This window comes from Dendrobates tinctorius, unplaced genomic scaffold (genome assembly GCF_039654945.1).
Source record: "Dendrobates tinctorius isolate UK_male_01 unplaced genomic scaffold, ASM3965494v1 ptg000020l, whole genome shotgun sequence".
Classification (NCBI taxonomy): domain Eukaryota; kingdom Metazoa; phylum Chordata; class Amphibia; order Anura; family Dendrobatidae; genus Dendrobates; species Dendrobates tinctorius.
Genome location: NW_027361688.1, coordinates 13,392,014 through 13,408,047, shown reverse-complemented (window position 1 = coordinate 13,408,047; position 16,034 = coordinate 13,392,014). Strand labels below are relative to the sequence as shown.

Here is a 16,034-nt window from a genome sequence, read left to right as displayed (position 1 = left end):
TTTCTTTCCCCTTTCTTTCTCGCTCTCTCTGTTTTCTTTTTTCTCTCTCTCTGTTTTCTCTCTTCCTTAGTGCCAGCCACTGTGCCCTCAGTACCAGTCAGTGTGATCAGCAGTGCTAAATGGGTGCGATTAGGTGTGGACATGTGTGTGACTAGTTGTGAAATGGGTGTGGCTGGGCGTGGCCAAAATTTGCAGTCTTTGTCCGTCTTTCCCTTCTTCAAAAGTTGGGAGGTATGATAGGGGTGGCTATGACCAGGGGGTCTGGTTGCCCAATAGAGAGCAGTTCTGCCAGGAATTCTGTAATCATGCATAGAAAAGGGGACAGAGATTTGGGAGGAGTACTGTACCTAAAAGCAATAAATAGGACTGAGCTGAAATACTGGGCACAGCTGTGACTACATGTTATATAGTCGTATTAATCTCCTCTCACTTCTTGTAAACTACAAGTGTACAAAGATATTATATAGTCACCATGTGACTAGTGGACCTGTGTAACTTCAAATGCCAGGGCTGAATTTTAGTCCCAGTCCGGCCCTGGTGATCAACCATTACAATTATAGACAACATATCACCCACATATGCACCCAAGGACTGTAATTGACCGGTCGCAAAATCTATACAAAGCACAGGGGGAGGACGAATCCAAGATGCAACTGACGGTCATTATAAAATTCCTTTATTAAAGTGGAAAGCAAGGTACAAACGTACATGCTGTACAGCCATAAAATCAAACACAGCAGATAGGGACACAGGGGTCCAGGTTGCCAATACTGCGCTAAATAATACAAATAGCTACATAGTGGTAATATACATTGCACATAAACGCCTGACAGCTGGTAATACCAAATGTAGTGCCCATAGTGAAATAACAGGTGGTCAAGCTAATGAGAATAGATCCAGGCCACAATCAAAAACATATATTCATATATAGCAGTATAACTACCTGAACCTAAAAATGGATGGCGAATGGCAAACAGGAGTCCCTGTGTCCGCCCCAACGCGCGTTTCGGAACACCTTCGTCAGGGGGCCTGGAGGTTTCTACACCACTCTAAACGCTTGGAAACATTTGTCATTGAGAGCAGCGTTTTTCGAATTGCAGCTCTTCCGTGGAATCCAGATTTGTGCAGCTCCCGACGAACATTTTTAGAGGAAACTGGGTTCTGTAGGTGTTCATTGAGCTCAGCAGTGATTTTCGGAGCCGTGGTCTTGCGATCCTCTCTCACAATTTGCTTTAGAGTCCGACGGTCTCTCTCAGTCAACTTCGACTTTCGGCCGGACCTGTGCTTTGCTGCGGATGTTTTTCCTTCTCTTGCAAACGCAGTCATTACTTTGGAGACAGTACCTCTTGACCCGCCAAGCATTCGTGCACTTTCTGTTACACTAGCGCCTGCCATACGAGCACCAACAATTTGGCCTCTTTGAAAATCCGAGAGGTCTGCCATTGGTATCAGGTTCTTATCAATGTTCTTACAATTCTGCAAAAGAAACAGTTAATTTACATACACATATCACATAACACAAGTAATCAACTACAAAACATTACCATATGTCACGGTTTGCATGTTTATAACATGTTCGAAGATTATGATGCCAAAACGTTAGGTGTTTCCATTATTTTGTCAAAACCTGTAGGTCTCGGGATAGGGGATTACTTGGCATAATCCATTTAAATGGGTTTTCCAATATATACACCATATTTTTCGGACTATAAGACGCACCTAGGTTTTAGAGAAGGAAATTAGGGGGGAAAAACTTAATATTCCCTATCCTGGTAAATATGGTCCCTTCATCCCCATCCTGATACACATGGCACCCTCATCCCTATCCTGGTATGCATGGCCTCCTCATCCCTATCCTGGCAGGAATGATCACCCTCATCCCTATACTGATATGTAGGGTCCCCATCTCGTCCTAGTATGCATGGCCCCATCCCTATCCTGGTATGCAGGGCCCCATCCCTATCCTGGTATGCAGGGCCCCATCTCGTCCTAGTATGCATGGCTCCTCATCCCTATCCTGGTAGGAATGGTCCACCTCATCCTTATACTGGCAGGAATGATTATCCCCATCCCTATATTGGTATGCAGGGTCCCCCATCTCGTCCAAGTATACATGGCCCCATCCTTATCCTGGTATGCAGGGCGCCATCCTTTACCTGTTATGATTGGCCCCCATCCCAGTCCTGGTATGCATGGCCCCATCATTATCCTGGTATGATTGGTCCAATCCTTTCCTTATCCTGGTATGCATGGCCCCATCAGAAAAGATTAAAAAAACAAACCATTACACTTACCTTCCCGGCGCTCCTTCGCAGCGTCCTGCTCCGTTGCTAGCAGCAGCTTTATGCTTTAGTGTGTATATACAGGACAGGAAAAGTGGTACTGTGCAGCAGGGCTGCCACTAGGAATTTCAGGGCCCCATACTAGCAAAATTTTCAGGCCCCCTTGAGACTCCGCCCAGGCTCTACCCCAGCTCTGCCTCCACCCTTTCAGCCTTCCACAGTCCCACCGCTCACTCTTGGAAAAACTCAACTTCACCATGTCCTCATCAATCAGATATTAACAGTTCCCATCAAAAACCAGATCACATACATAGACAGCAGCTTTTGTTCTGGCCAAAAGAGTTTTTTAAGCCGCCACCATGACACGGTAGACTCTTTTGGCCGGACGCTATAGTTTTATATATTTTTCTTTAAGGGAATGAGTCACATGCATCTTTTTTAAATGACCATTAATACAACATACAAGGGACAAATACCATCACACTATGACCAGACCACATAGTGACCAAATAATACCAAAGAAAAGGAACAAATACCACCACTCCATGATCAGACCACAATACTAAGTGACATTATAGACATGAGCTCTGTCTTTACTGTCAGTGTAAGGTAATATAGTGATCACCAGAGACATTATACACAGAAGCTCTGTATACAGTGTCAGTGTACAGGTAATACAGTGATCACTGGTGACATTATACACAGGAGCTCTGCTTATAGTGTACAGGTAATACAGTGATCACCAGTAACATTATAAACAGGACCTCTGTATACAGTGTCAGTGTACAGATAATATAGTATTCACTGGTGACATTATACACAAGAGCTCTGTACAGAGCATATAGCGTTAGTGTACCGGTAATACACTGACTCACCAGTGACGTCACTAGCTGAAGTCCTTCATCTTTGCTTTTCTTTTTCATGCAGTACAGACCGCCATCACTTCTTCCAGCCAGGACTCATCTCTGCGTAAAATAACACATAGCTACCTAGAGCACGGCTTCCAGAGCACATTCCCCTCTTTTTCCTTTCTTCTACACTACACATCTAAATACAGATATGCACCCACCATCAATATATAATTGATTATTATCTAACCCACCATTCCAAATATCAATTATAATATGCCACTGAGCCCCTTCTAACTATAAATAGCCACTTTCCCCACCTAATATATAAATTAATTAGCACCTGTACTCTTTCCCCCAATTCATTACTAGTCACTACATATTCAGTGCCCCCCACTATGTACCTCCTGCTTCCCCGACTCATTATATTTACATGCCCCTTCCGCCCCAATTCATTGTCATGTCTTCTCTCTTCTACCCTCTATTCATTATCAACAGCTCTACCCCCACATTCAATACATCATTTACTCCCTCACCCTCAAAATTCATTTGCTCTCCCCACCCTCAATTCAATTGCTTTCCCTCTTCCCTCACTCTCAATTCATCATTTGCAGTCTCCCATCCTCTCCCCCCCCACTTCATCATGTGCAGTCCCCTTTACCCCATGTCATCCTTTGCAGTTCCTTTTAACACTTTCCCCACATCATCATGTGCAGTCCCCCTTTAAACTTCCCTCCCCACATCATCACGTGCAGTCCCCCTTTATCTCTCCCCCACATCATGTGCAGTCCCCCTTTACCCCCTCCCCACATCATCATGTGCAGTCCCCCTTTAACCCCCTCCCCACATCATCATGTGCAGTCCCCCTTTATCCCCCCTCCCCACATTATCATGTGCAGTCCCCCTTTATCCCCCTCCTCACATTATCATGTGCAGTCCCCCTTTATCCCCCCACATCATGTGCAGTCCCCCTTTATCCCCCCTCCCCACATTATCATGTGCAGTCCCCCTTTATCCCTCTCCCAACATCATGTGCAGTCCCCCTTTATCCCCCCACATCATGTTCAGTCCCCCTTTATCCCCCCCACATCATGTGCAGTCCTTTATCTTCCTCCCCACATCATGTGCAGTCCCCCTTTATCCCTCTCCCCACATCATGTGCAGTCCCCCTTTATCCCCCCCACATCATGTGCAGTCCCCCTTTATCCCCCCATCATGTGCAGTCATCCTTTATCTCCCTCCCCACATCATAATGTGCAGTCCCTCTTTAACCCCCTCCCTACATCATGTGCAGTCCCCCTTATTTCTTCCCTGTCATCATGTGCAATTCCTCATCCCCCCCTCACCCATTTAATTCATTTTGGACATAAAAAAAGCTTTGTATACTTACCTCACAGTTGCTCCCCAGCAGCGCGACTCTGCCTCCAGCATCCGTTCCGGTACAGGTCAGACGTCCTGTGCGCGCCGCGGTGGCGGGCTTTTCAAACTTCTGCAGCCACAGACCCTGGTGCGCGTGAAGCGATGGCCGGGGAATCACCACGGCGCAGGGAGACTACGGTACACAAGATGAGGTGCAAACAACAAAGGGTAAACTTATTGGAAGGCAAGGAATGAAGTAGATAAGGAAGGTGCAAACAAGGGTATGCAGTGGCAAAAGATAATGTACAAGAGTTTGTGTTCTTTAGCTGGGCCATCAAATAGCACAGAGCCCCAACTATTACACAGGCAAATCCAAACAATGAACACAGAATGATGCTACTCTACGTGTAACCTCCCTGGCCTCTACTAAACAGGCCACACAGCTGCCGTGTTCTGTCTACTGAAGCCTACACTAGGCCCTGTCATGTGCACAAATGGGAACAAACTCACAGTAATGTTGGGGACTCAGGTCCAGTCCCGGGGGCCGCCAGAAGTCCTATACGGTGCTGCGCACGTCTGCCTGGCAGAGCCGTGAAATGTGATCTTCTCCTTCCTTCAGGGTCCTGGAGGTTCTCCTGGACACTGTAAATCCTTTTCTCGGTCTCTTTGTGGCTTCTCAAAATAGCACAGGACAGCCACCTTTGCTACACCCAAAGGGTCTGTTCAACTTCACAAGTCCAATACGTGCCAGGCTGTGAGACCTTTATCACAGTTACATGCACAGCCATTCTCAGAAGCAGCTTCTTTCTCTCTCCCTCTCACAGGCTCAGCTCCTTCCCTCTTCAGTCTTGGGCAGTTCATAACACAGTCTTTTGCACGATGAAGCAGAACATTCCATCACACCAAACAAGGGGGGCTGCTGTCTCTTAAAGTAGCAGCGTGTCTCCTACTGTCCATAACAGCACCACCCCCATTACACGTGCTCTCCTGCTTGTCCGCACTGACGATGGCCACGATCACGAGCTGACGTGGGCCGCCTCGGCCCTTGTCAGCGCGTGCACAAAGTGATTGCATGCGCACCAGGTCCTGTGCAGAAGATTTAAAGGGCCCATTTTGAAGCTCAGAGCCGCCGACCCAGCGGGCATCTGCCCGATTGGGCAGATTATCAATCCAGGCCTGCCGTGATGTCATAGTGCCCTCTGACCTGAGACGTCACAGTCAGAAGATGCAGAAGACGTCGCAGTGGTGGAACGGGGAGAGGTGAGTATCACAAGTGGCGGGGCCCTGAGCAAGAGGGGGGGAGTCACACTCACAGGTGCCGACACTGGCACTGGCATTGGGCCCCCATAGCGTGCTGGTGTCCCCGACAGCTAGTGGGCCCCCTCTCCTGCTCAGGGCCCCGGCACTTGCCTGGGTGCGCCGGGTGCTGACGCCGGCCCTGGAGATAAATATTCTAAAACAAGTCTTGCAAAAAGAAAAAAAGACAGAATTGCTGCTCTTTCATTTAATGACGCACCCCCCCCAACAAAGAATAATCAGTCAGTACAGTATACGTGCAGCAAAATTGTGTATTTACCCATACAACCTTCTTACTAAACCAAACCTTCATATGGCTATATAGATGGAGAATTAAAAAGTTATCGCTTTAGGAAAGAAGAAAAAGGGTTAAGTGACTGGGTGTAACTACAACTTTGTCCTCTCTCCAGCATTAGACACGTTCAGTTTCGTTTCTTCCTTCTTCCGTCAGCCATGGCGTCTGCTATTCTGAGAGACGAGCTGCTCTGCTCCATCTGTTTATCTACATTTATGGACCCTGTAACGCTGAGATGTGGACACAACTTCTGCCGGGTCTGTATTGGTCGTGTGCTGGATACACAGGACGGGTCTGGAGTTTATTCCTGTCCTGACTGCAGAGAAGAGTTTCAGGAGCGGCCGACACTGATGAGGAACATAAATCTCCATAATGTCGCAGAACGTTTCCTGATTACTCAGCAAGAACAAGAGGAGATCACCGGGATCTGCTGCACTTACTGTGTGGACTCTCCGGTGCCTGCTGTTAGATCCTGTCTACACTGTGAGGCTTCTCTGTGCGATAAACACCTGAGAGCTCACAGCAAATCAGCAGAACACGTCTTATCTGATCCCAGCACTTCTCTGGAGAAAAGGAAATGTTCTGTCCATAAGGAACTTATAAAGTATTATTGTACTCAGGATGCCATCTGTATCTGTGTGTCCTGCAGTCTGGCCGGAGAACATCGGGGACATCGGGTGGAGATGCTGGAGGAGGCCTCAGAGAAGAAGAAGAAGAAACTGAGAAATGTTCTCCAGAAACTGATCACAAAGAGAAAGGAGACTGAGGAAACAGTCCGGAGTCTGGAGGAACGCAGGAGAAAAGCTCAAGAAAAAGCAGCTGGAGAAGCCGAGAGAGTCACTGCCCTGTGTACAGACATCAGGAGACGGGTGGACGACCTGGAGAAGAAGGTCCTGAGTGAGATCTCCAGGCAGGAAAAGGAAGAGTCACTGCCACTGTCTGCTCTGATCCATCAGCTGGAAATAAAGAAGGACGAGCTGTCCAGGAAGATGAGACACATTGAGGAGCTGTGTAACATGACGGATCCACTGACTGTCCTACAGGAACCAGACACCGGTGACTTGTGTGATCCTGAGGAGGAGGGAGGTGATGAGGACACAGGGGGACATGATAAACAGCCCCATGATGGAGATGACCTGGATGTGGCTGTGATCTCACACACATTACACACATTATGTGAGGTAATATCAGGTATAAGGAGCGGGATCTATGTGGAGGATCCTGCAGACATATTACTGGATGTAACCACAGCTGCTAATAATCTCCTTATATCAGACGACCTGAAAACTGCAACCTGGACACGAGAGGAGCAGAATCGTCCAAAAACAGCAGAGAGATTCCAGTATAGTCAGGTGATGAGCAGGAGGGGATTTACCTCAGGACGACATTACTGGGATGTGGAGATCAGTAGATCAGGGATGTGGATGGTGGGGATGTGTTACCCCAGTATAGACAGGAGGGGAGATCAGTCAGAGATTGGAAATAATAACAAGTCCTGGGGTTTGTGGATATATAATAATCAGTGTTCAGTGAGACATGACAGGAAAGTGATCCGGTTACCTGACAAGATCTCCAGTGATAGTCAGGATATGTCTGGATTATGAGGCCGGGCAGTTGTCCTTTTATGAGCTGTGTGACCCCATCAGACACTTACACACCTTCACTGCCGCCTTCTCCGAGCCCCTTCATGCTGCATTATATGTAGATCCCCCATTATTTTCTGGTGATGCCTGGATTAGAATTTGCAGCTGAAGAATAATAATTGCTGTACGATATTTGCCCAGAGACCGGTGACATCACAGGGAGGGGAATCTGGCTGAACAGTTAATATAACAGGTCATGTGATCTGTGGACCCCATTATGGACGACCCCCCCAGGATCATTACTGTTATTAGTTTTAGGGGAGGTTCACAAAACCGTATAAAAAATCATCCAGAAAAGTGGGACGATCTTTTTCTCACTTGTCCTCCATGTACAATTAGTTTTTTTGCAGCAGCTATTAACCATTTACAGTCTCCTGTGTTACAGAATTACAATGTATCCGTACAAATCAGATCCTATACCGTGGCGCTGTATGGCAGCACATTTTATTTTTATTATTTTTTTACTCACCCATAGACTTGAATAGATGAGTCTCATCTGATTTACACAAGATACTCGCGCACACTGTGATTTTTTTCACCTGCCGACATTGTTCCTGGCGCCGTCTGTTCTCTTTCACCAGTATCACTCATACCAAAAAGACCGTCTGGAGAACGACCCTCAGGGCTCCTGCACACGACCTTATATTTCACCCGACCACACTTGCGCCAATGTTATTCCGTGGCGCAGAGACTCCCCCGTTCATGTCTATGGGTGTGCAAGAAAAAAAAAAAATCACGTCACAGTATAGCGTCCGATCTGCAGGGGCGTAACTACCACGGCCGCAGCAGTCGCCAATGCCACCAGGCCCGGGGGGAGTCAGGGGCCCGGCAGGCATATCTCCCAACCGTCCCGATTCTTGTGGGACAGTACCGTTTTTGACCCCCTGCGTCCCACCCAGGAGTCTATTTTTTCTGCACTGCACTGAGCTGCCACGCCCCCCATGCACCCCATCCTCGCCCTCCCGCAGAGACCCACTGCACTGATAGCAGACGCTCACAGCCTGCAATGACGTCACTAGGCTGTTTTCTCTAATGTGCGCACAAGACCTGTGATGAGGTCACAGGAGGGGAGGAGTCAGGGGTCACATGATCAGGGGCCTTGGTGTCTGCAGGACTCTGCTGTGCTGGTTGTCATGGTGCTGGAGGAGGGGAAGTGTATGTGTGGGGTCAGGAGGGGTTTACAGGGTGGATGTAGCAGAGCCGCGTGTGTACGGAGCGGAGCCGCGTGTGAACGAGGTGTACGGAGCGGAGCCGCGTGTGTACGAGGTGTACGGAGAGGAGCCGCGTGTGTACGAGGTGTACGGAGAGGAGCCGTGTGTGTACGAGGTGTACGGAGCGGAGCCGCGTGTGTACGAAGTGTACGGAGAGGAGCCGCGTGTGTACGAGGTGTATGGAGCGGAGCCGCGTGTGTACGGAGAGGAGCCGCGTGTGTACGGGTTGTACTGAGTGGCTCTGTATGTGTATTTTGGCATGGGTGGCCCCATTTGAAAGTTCGCACCGGGGCCCATAACTTTGTAGTTACGCCACTTCCGATCTGTACTGATATATTACAATTCTGTAACAGGAAACTAAATGGTTAATAGCTGCTGCTGTAAAAACGAATTGCAGATGGATGATAAGTGAGAAAATAATCGCTCTACTTTTCTGGATGAAACTGACGATTTTTTATACTCTGGTGTGAACCTCCCATTAGGCCACGTTCACACAATCAGTATTTGGTCAGTATTTTACCTCAGTATTTATAAACCAAAACCAGGAGTGGGTGATAATACAGAAGTGGTGACGTGTTTCTATTAGACTTTTCCTCTGATTGTTCCTCTCCTGGTTTTGGTCACAAATACTGAGGTAAAAAAACCTCACGAAATACTCAACGTGTGAACGTGGCCTGAAAATAAATTGCTCGGTGTCTCCCCCTTATTTAGAGATCTGCTTTACTTCTTGTTCTCTACATGATGAGCTGTAGTTTTATAGCTGCCATTTTTGGGTCTATACAATATTGTAATCACTTTTGATTGATTTTTTCAGGGAATTGTGGTGACAGAAAAAAAACAGAAATTCTGGAGTTTTGATTTCTTTCCTTTTTGGCTTCATGACGTTCACCGTACGGGTGAAATAATTTTATATTTTCAACAGGTTGGATTTTTGTGGACGCGGGAATACGAAATATTTTATATTTTAAGTTGTTATTGTTTGTAACTGGGAGGATACAATATGTTAATTGTTTTTTGTTCCTATTTTTTATATCTTTTGTTTAGTTTTTCCTTCTTTTTCAGTCTTGCAGCCGTTTGCTCGCTTGTACTATATACGGTATAATCTCAGGATTGCTGTATACCGTCACTGGCAGTTTCCTATGACGCTCATCACAGTCTGGGCCTTACAATAGGACCGAGGGTGCAGAGACGCGGCCTATACATATCGCACATAGTGAGGAATTGATAAAGTGTAACAGGAGAATGTATAACTGCTCATCATACAATAATCTGTGTGACAGCCTTATTCCACCTTTCTGTCTCACAGGACAAGGGTTGTCGTTATGTCCCGTGTTGGTCACTTCTGGGATATTTCTGGTTTTCTATCATTTTGGAGATTGTGTTTTTCCTGTAATCCTCACACTGTATTATATCTAATGTAACCGCTCGGTATAATAAACTGTCCTCCCCTCCTGTAATATTACTACTCTGTCACGTGTCTCCTTGTGATATAGTGGGGGCTGGAGGTGTAGATGTAGGGGGCTCACGGGCAGCCATCGCACCAGGGCCAGAAGAAGAAGAAGAGACGATCCGGACTCATGGAAGAGTCAGCAAATCCCAACCACCCCCGATCTTGCCTGAAACTTCCCGGAAACTGGCGATTCCTAAAGGATTTCATTATCCAGGAGGCCGGGAACAGGTCGTGTCTCCTGACTTTACAGTTCTCTCTATTAGGATCATCTCTTATTGGCCACTGCCCACTATGGAGGCCATAGTACAATGATATGGTAATGATATTATGGCAGGTGCTCCACCCTCCCCGATATTATAATGGCGGCCTATCCTAAGTATATGTGTTCATTATAAAAGTAGTGGACAACTCTTTATACCCAACGTTTCTTTCTATAAATCCCCACATGCTCTATTCATGGCGTTTGTCTCCCACTGACTTCAATGGAAAATAACATGTACAGAACCGCAATGATTATCAGAAGACTGTTCAGTGGCCATTATAGAGGTATTCTCATCTTACACATGATGGCATTGTCACCGTCAGGGCTGAGGTGGTCACACATGTAATTCTCTCTGGTGACTTCTATGGGAGCTTTGGATACAGATGATTGCACTTGTCAGGCTCCCATAGAAGTCACCAGAGAGAGGAAAATTCACGTTCATCTCTCCACCGAGACACATAGGGCCGCCATCAGGGTATTACTATGTATTGCTATGTGACGGTTTATCACAGAGCACTCGGCCCATTGTTATACTATGACCAAATTGGTCTGAGGAAAAATTAAAAAAAAAACATTTTTTTACATTAACACCATCAAAAAACGAAAAATACAAAAAATGGAAAAACCAAGGAACCAATTAGCTGATCAATGCCACACAATGGTGCACAAAAAAAGAAAAAGGAAAAGGAGGGTTTGGGTAGGCCTATTAAACCCTAACTAGTGCCCCTGCCTGACAGCAGAGGTTGACACCATCTTGAGAACCAATGGCGCCCCCGCTCCATGGCGGCTGACCCTAAAAACCCTGTTGAACCCTACTTATAAAGGACAAACACCAGAATAAGAGATAAACCAAAAATAGATGTTCAATAATGTGCCTGTCCAATTTCAATATGCTACAATTGAGCAGTCCAGGGATACACAGGGGTAAAGGGGCACACTAAAAAATACCCCCTAAAAATAGAGTTGTAACACCAATCACAAGCACTGAAAGACTAAATTCCAAAAACAATACACAAGTTGATGATTATTTAGTTGGTAACGGGGTGAGATATTAAAGGAAGGGGGGGGAGAAATCATAACCCTCACAGTCCCTATTCAGAAGTCCCTACCTGGCAGCGAAGGTTAATACCCTAGTTTTGGACGCAAATTGGTGCCCCCGCTCAGCGTCGACTGTCCCTTAACCCCTTCACCCCCAAGGGTGGTTTGCACGTTCATGACCGGGCCAATTTTTACAATTCTGACCACTGTACCTTTATGAGGTCATAACTCTGGAACGCTTCCATGGATCCTGGTGATTCTGACATTGTTTTCTCGTGACATATTGTACTTCATGTTAGTGGTAAAATTTCATTCAAATAACTTGCGTTTATTTGTGAGAAAAATGGAAATTTGGCGAAAATGTTGAAGATTTCGCAATTTTCCAACTTTTTATGCCCTTAAATCACAGAGATACGGCACACAAAAAACTTGATAACTAACATTTCCCACATGTTTACTTTACATCAGCACAATTTTGGAACCAAAATTTTTTTTTGTTAGGAAGTTATAAGGGTTAAAAGTTGACCAGCGATTTCTCATTTTTACAACACCATTTTATTTTTAGGACCACATCACATTTGAAGCCACTTTGAGGGGTCTATATGATAGAAAATACCCAAAAGTGACACCATTCTAAAAACTGCACCCCTTAAGGTGCTCAAAACCACATTCAAGAAGTTTATTAACGCTTTAGGTGCGTCATAGGAATTTTTTTGAATATTTAAAAAAAAATGAACAGCTAACTTTTTTTCATAAAAAAAATACTTCAGGTTCAATTTTTTTTATTTTACCAAGGGTAACAGGAGAAATTGGACTGCAAAAGTTATTGTGCAATTTGTCCTGAGTACGCTGATACCTGATATGTGGGGGGGAACGACTGTTTCGGCGCATGGCAGAGCTCAGAATGGAAGGAGCGCCGTTTGACTTTTTCAATGCAAAATTGGCTGGAATTCAGATTGGACGCCATGTCACGTTTGGAGAGTCCCTGATGTACCTAAACAGTGGAAACCCCCTACAAGTGACCCCATTTTGGAAACTAGACCCCCCAAGGAACTTACATAGATATGTGGTGAGAACTTTGAACCCACAAGGGCTTCACAGAAGTTTCTAACATAAAGCCATACAATTAAAAAATCATATTTTTTCCACAAAAATGATCTTTTCACCCTCAATTCTTATTTTTCCAAGGGTAACAGGACCCTAAAAGTTATTGTGCAATTTGTCCTGAGTACGCTGATACCCCACATGTGGGGGTAAACCACTACTTGGGCGCATGGCAGAGCTCGGAAGGGAAGCAGCGCCATTTGACGTTTTTGGCTGGAATTGAGATCGGACACCATGTCGCGTTTGGAAAACTCCTGATGTACCAAAACAGTGGAAACCCCCCACAAATGACACCATTTTGGAAACTAGACCCCCTAAGGAACTTATCTAGATGTGTGGTGAGAACTTTGAACCCCCATGGGTTTCACAGAAGTTTATAACATAAAGCCGTACAATTAAAAAATCATATTTTTTCCACAAAAATGATCTTTTCACCCTCAATTCTTATTTTTCCAAGGGTAACAGGACCCTAAAAGTTATTGTGCAATTTGTCCTGAGTACGCTGATACCCCATATGTGGGAGAAAACTACTGTGTGGGCACACGTCGGGGCTCGGAAGGGAAGTAGTGACGTTTTGGAATGCAGACTTTGATGGAATGGTCTGCGGGTGTCATGTTGCCTTTGGAGAGCCCCTAATGTACCTAAACAGTGGAAACCCCCCACAAATGACACCATTTTGTAAACTAGACCCCCCACGGAACTTATCTAGATGTGTGGTGAGCACTTTCAACCCCCCAGTGCTTCACAGAAGTTTATAACGCCCGGGCGTGAAAATAAAAAATTCATATTTTTTCCACAAACATGATCTTTTAGTCATCATTTTTTATTTTCCCAAGGGTACCAGGAGAAATTGGACCCCAAAAGTTGTTGTCCAATTTGTCCTGAGTATGCTGATACCCCATATGTGGGATAAAACTACTGTATGGACACACGTCGGGGCTCGGAAGGGAAGTAGTGATGTTTTGGAATGCAGACTTTGATGGAATGGTCTGCGGGTGTCATGTTGCCTTTGGAGAGCCCCTAATGTACCTAAACAGTGGAAACCCCCACAAATGACCCCATTTTGGAAACGAGACCCCCTAAGGAACTTATCTAGATGTGTGGTGAGCGCTTTGAACCCCCAAGGGCTTCACAGAAGTTTATAATGCCCGGGCATGAAAATAAAAAAATCGTATTTTTTCCACAAACATGATCAATTAGTCCCCAATTTTTTCATTTTCCCAAGGGTAACAGGAGAAATTGGACCCCCAAAAGTTGTTGTCCAATTTGGCCTGAGTACGCTGACACCCCATATGTGGGAGAAAACTACTGTATGGACACACGTCGGGGCTCGGAAGGGAAGCAGTGACGTTTTGGAATGCAGACTTTGATGGAATGGTCTGCGGGTGTCATGTGCATTTGGAGAGCCCCTGATGTACCTAAACTATTGAAACTCCCCACAAGTGACCCCATTTTGGACACTAGACCCCCCACGGAACTTATCTAGATGTGTGGTGAGCACTTTGAACCCCCAAGTGCTTCACAGAAGTTTATAACACTCGGACGTGAAAATAAAAAAATCATTTTTTTCCACAAAAATGATATTTTTGCCCCCAATTTTCTATTTTCCTAAGGGTAACAGGAGAAATTGGACCCCAAAAATTGTTTTGCAATTTGTCCTGAGTAGGCTGATACCCTACATGTGGGGGTAAAACACTGTTTGGGCGCATGGCAGAGCTTGGAAGGGAAGGAGCACCATTTGACTTTTTCAACTCAGAATTGGCTGGAATTGAGATCAGACTCCATGTTGCATTTGGAGAGCCCCTGATGTGCCCAAACAGTGGAAACCCCCAATTCTAACTCCAACCCGAACCCCAACACACCCCTAACCCTAATCTCAGCCCTAACCCTAGCCCTAACCCTAGCCCTAACCCTACCCTAACCCTAGCCCTAACCCTAATGGAAAAATGGAAATAAATACATTTTTTTTATTTTATTATTTTTCCCTAAATAAGGGGGTGATAACGGGGGGTTTGATTTACTATTTATGGCGGTTTTCATATTTGGCAGCTGTCGCACGCTAAAAGACGCTTTTTATTGTAAAAATAGTTGTTAGCGCGGGTGGTCTGGAGCGGGAACCTCCGAGAGTGGACCCTCTGGACCGTGGCACCGAGGGACCCCGGGCGAGCTGCCAGGTGGAACCGACCCCTATACAGGGACCGTTAGGAGCAGGCCCAGGGGTTCGAGTACCACGGTTGCCGGTACCGAGAGGGGCGGCTCAGGATGGACCGGAGTAAGACTGAGACTGGAGTAGGACGGCAGGAGCACTGAAGGCAGGACTGGAGTAGGACGACAGGAACACTGAAGGCAGGACTGGAGTAGGACGGCAGGAACACTGAAGGCAGAACTGGAGTAGGACGGCAGGAACACAAGGCAGGACTGGAGTAGGACGACAGGAACACTGAAGGCAGGACTGGAGTAGGACGACAGGAACACTGAAGGCAGGACTGGAGTAGGACGACAGGAACACTGAAGGCAGGACTGGAGTAGGTAACGAGGAACACGGGTAGAAGGACTGAGAAGCTGCTGTGAGGAGACAGGAACTGCAGGAGCAGAGTGTGCACGATGGAGCGAGGCCAGAGTGTCAGGAAACAAAACGATCAGGCGCCTCCCTCAGGGGGAAGCGGCCTGATATGGCCCCGTCTGGTCAGCCATTGGTCCAAAGGTGCTTCCGGGTCAGGGCACAGCCGGAGCATAAGAAGCAGGAAGGAGGCGCAGCCGCGGCCTATGGCGCATGTGCATACCATGCAGGGAAGGCATCGGTCGCGGGCCTGTCTCAGGTGACCGCCGCGGCCGTCGGGTGGAGAGAGGCTGCGGCGTGGGAGCGGAGGGCGACTGCGGCGTGGGAGCGGAGGCCGGGTGAGTATGGCGGAGCGGTGTATCAATAGTTTTTGCATCACCACATATTGAGAGCTATAATTTTTCCGTATTATGACACACCGAGTCATGTGAGGTCTTATTTTTTGCGGGACGAGTTGACGTTTTTATTGGTACCATTTTCGGGCACGTGACATTTTTTGATCGCTTTTTATTCCGATTTTTGGGACGCAGAATGAACAAAAACCAGCGTTTCATGATTTTCTCTTGGGGGGGTGCGTTGACACCGTTCCGCGTGCGGTAAAATTGATAAAGCGGTTTTATTCTTTGGGTCAGTACGGTTACAGCGATACCTCATTTAGGTCATTTTTTTATGTTTTGTCGGTTTTA

The 16,034-nt window shown here is 46.5% G+C and overlaps 1 pseudogene; it reads left to right on the top strand.

The window, feature by feature from the left end:
• Positions 1–4,282: 4,282 nt before the first annotated feature.
• Positions 4,283–10,396, top strand: LOC141083446 (E3 ubiquitin/ISG15 ligase TRIM25-like; annotated as a pseudogene).
• Positions 10,397–16,034: the final 5,638 nt, after the last annotated feature.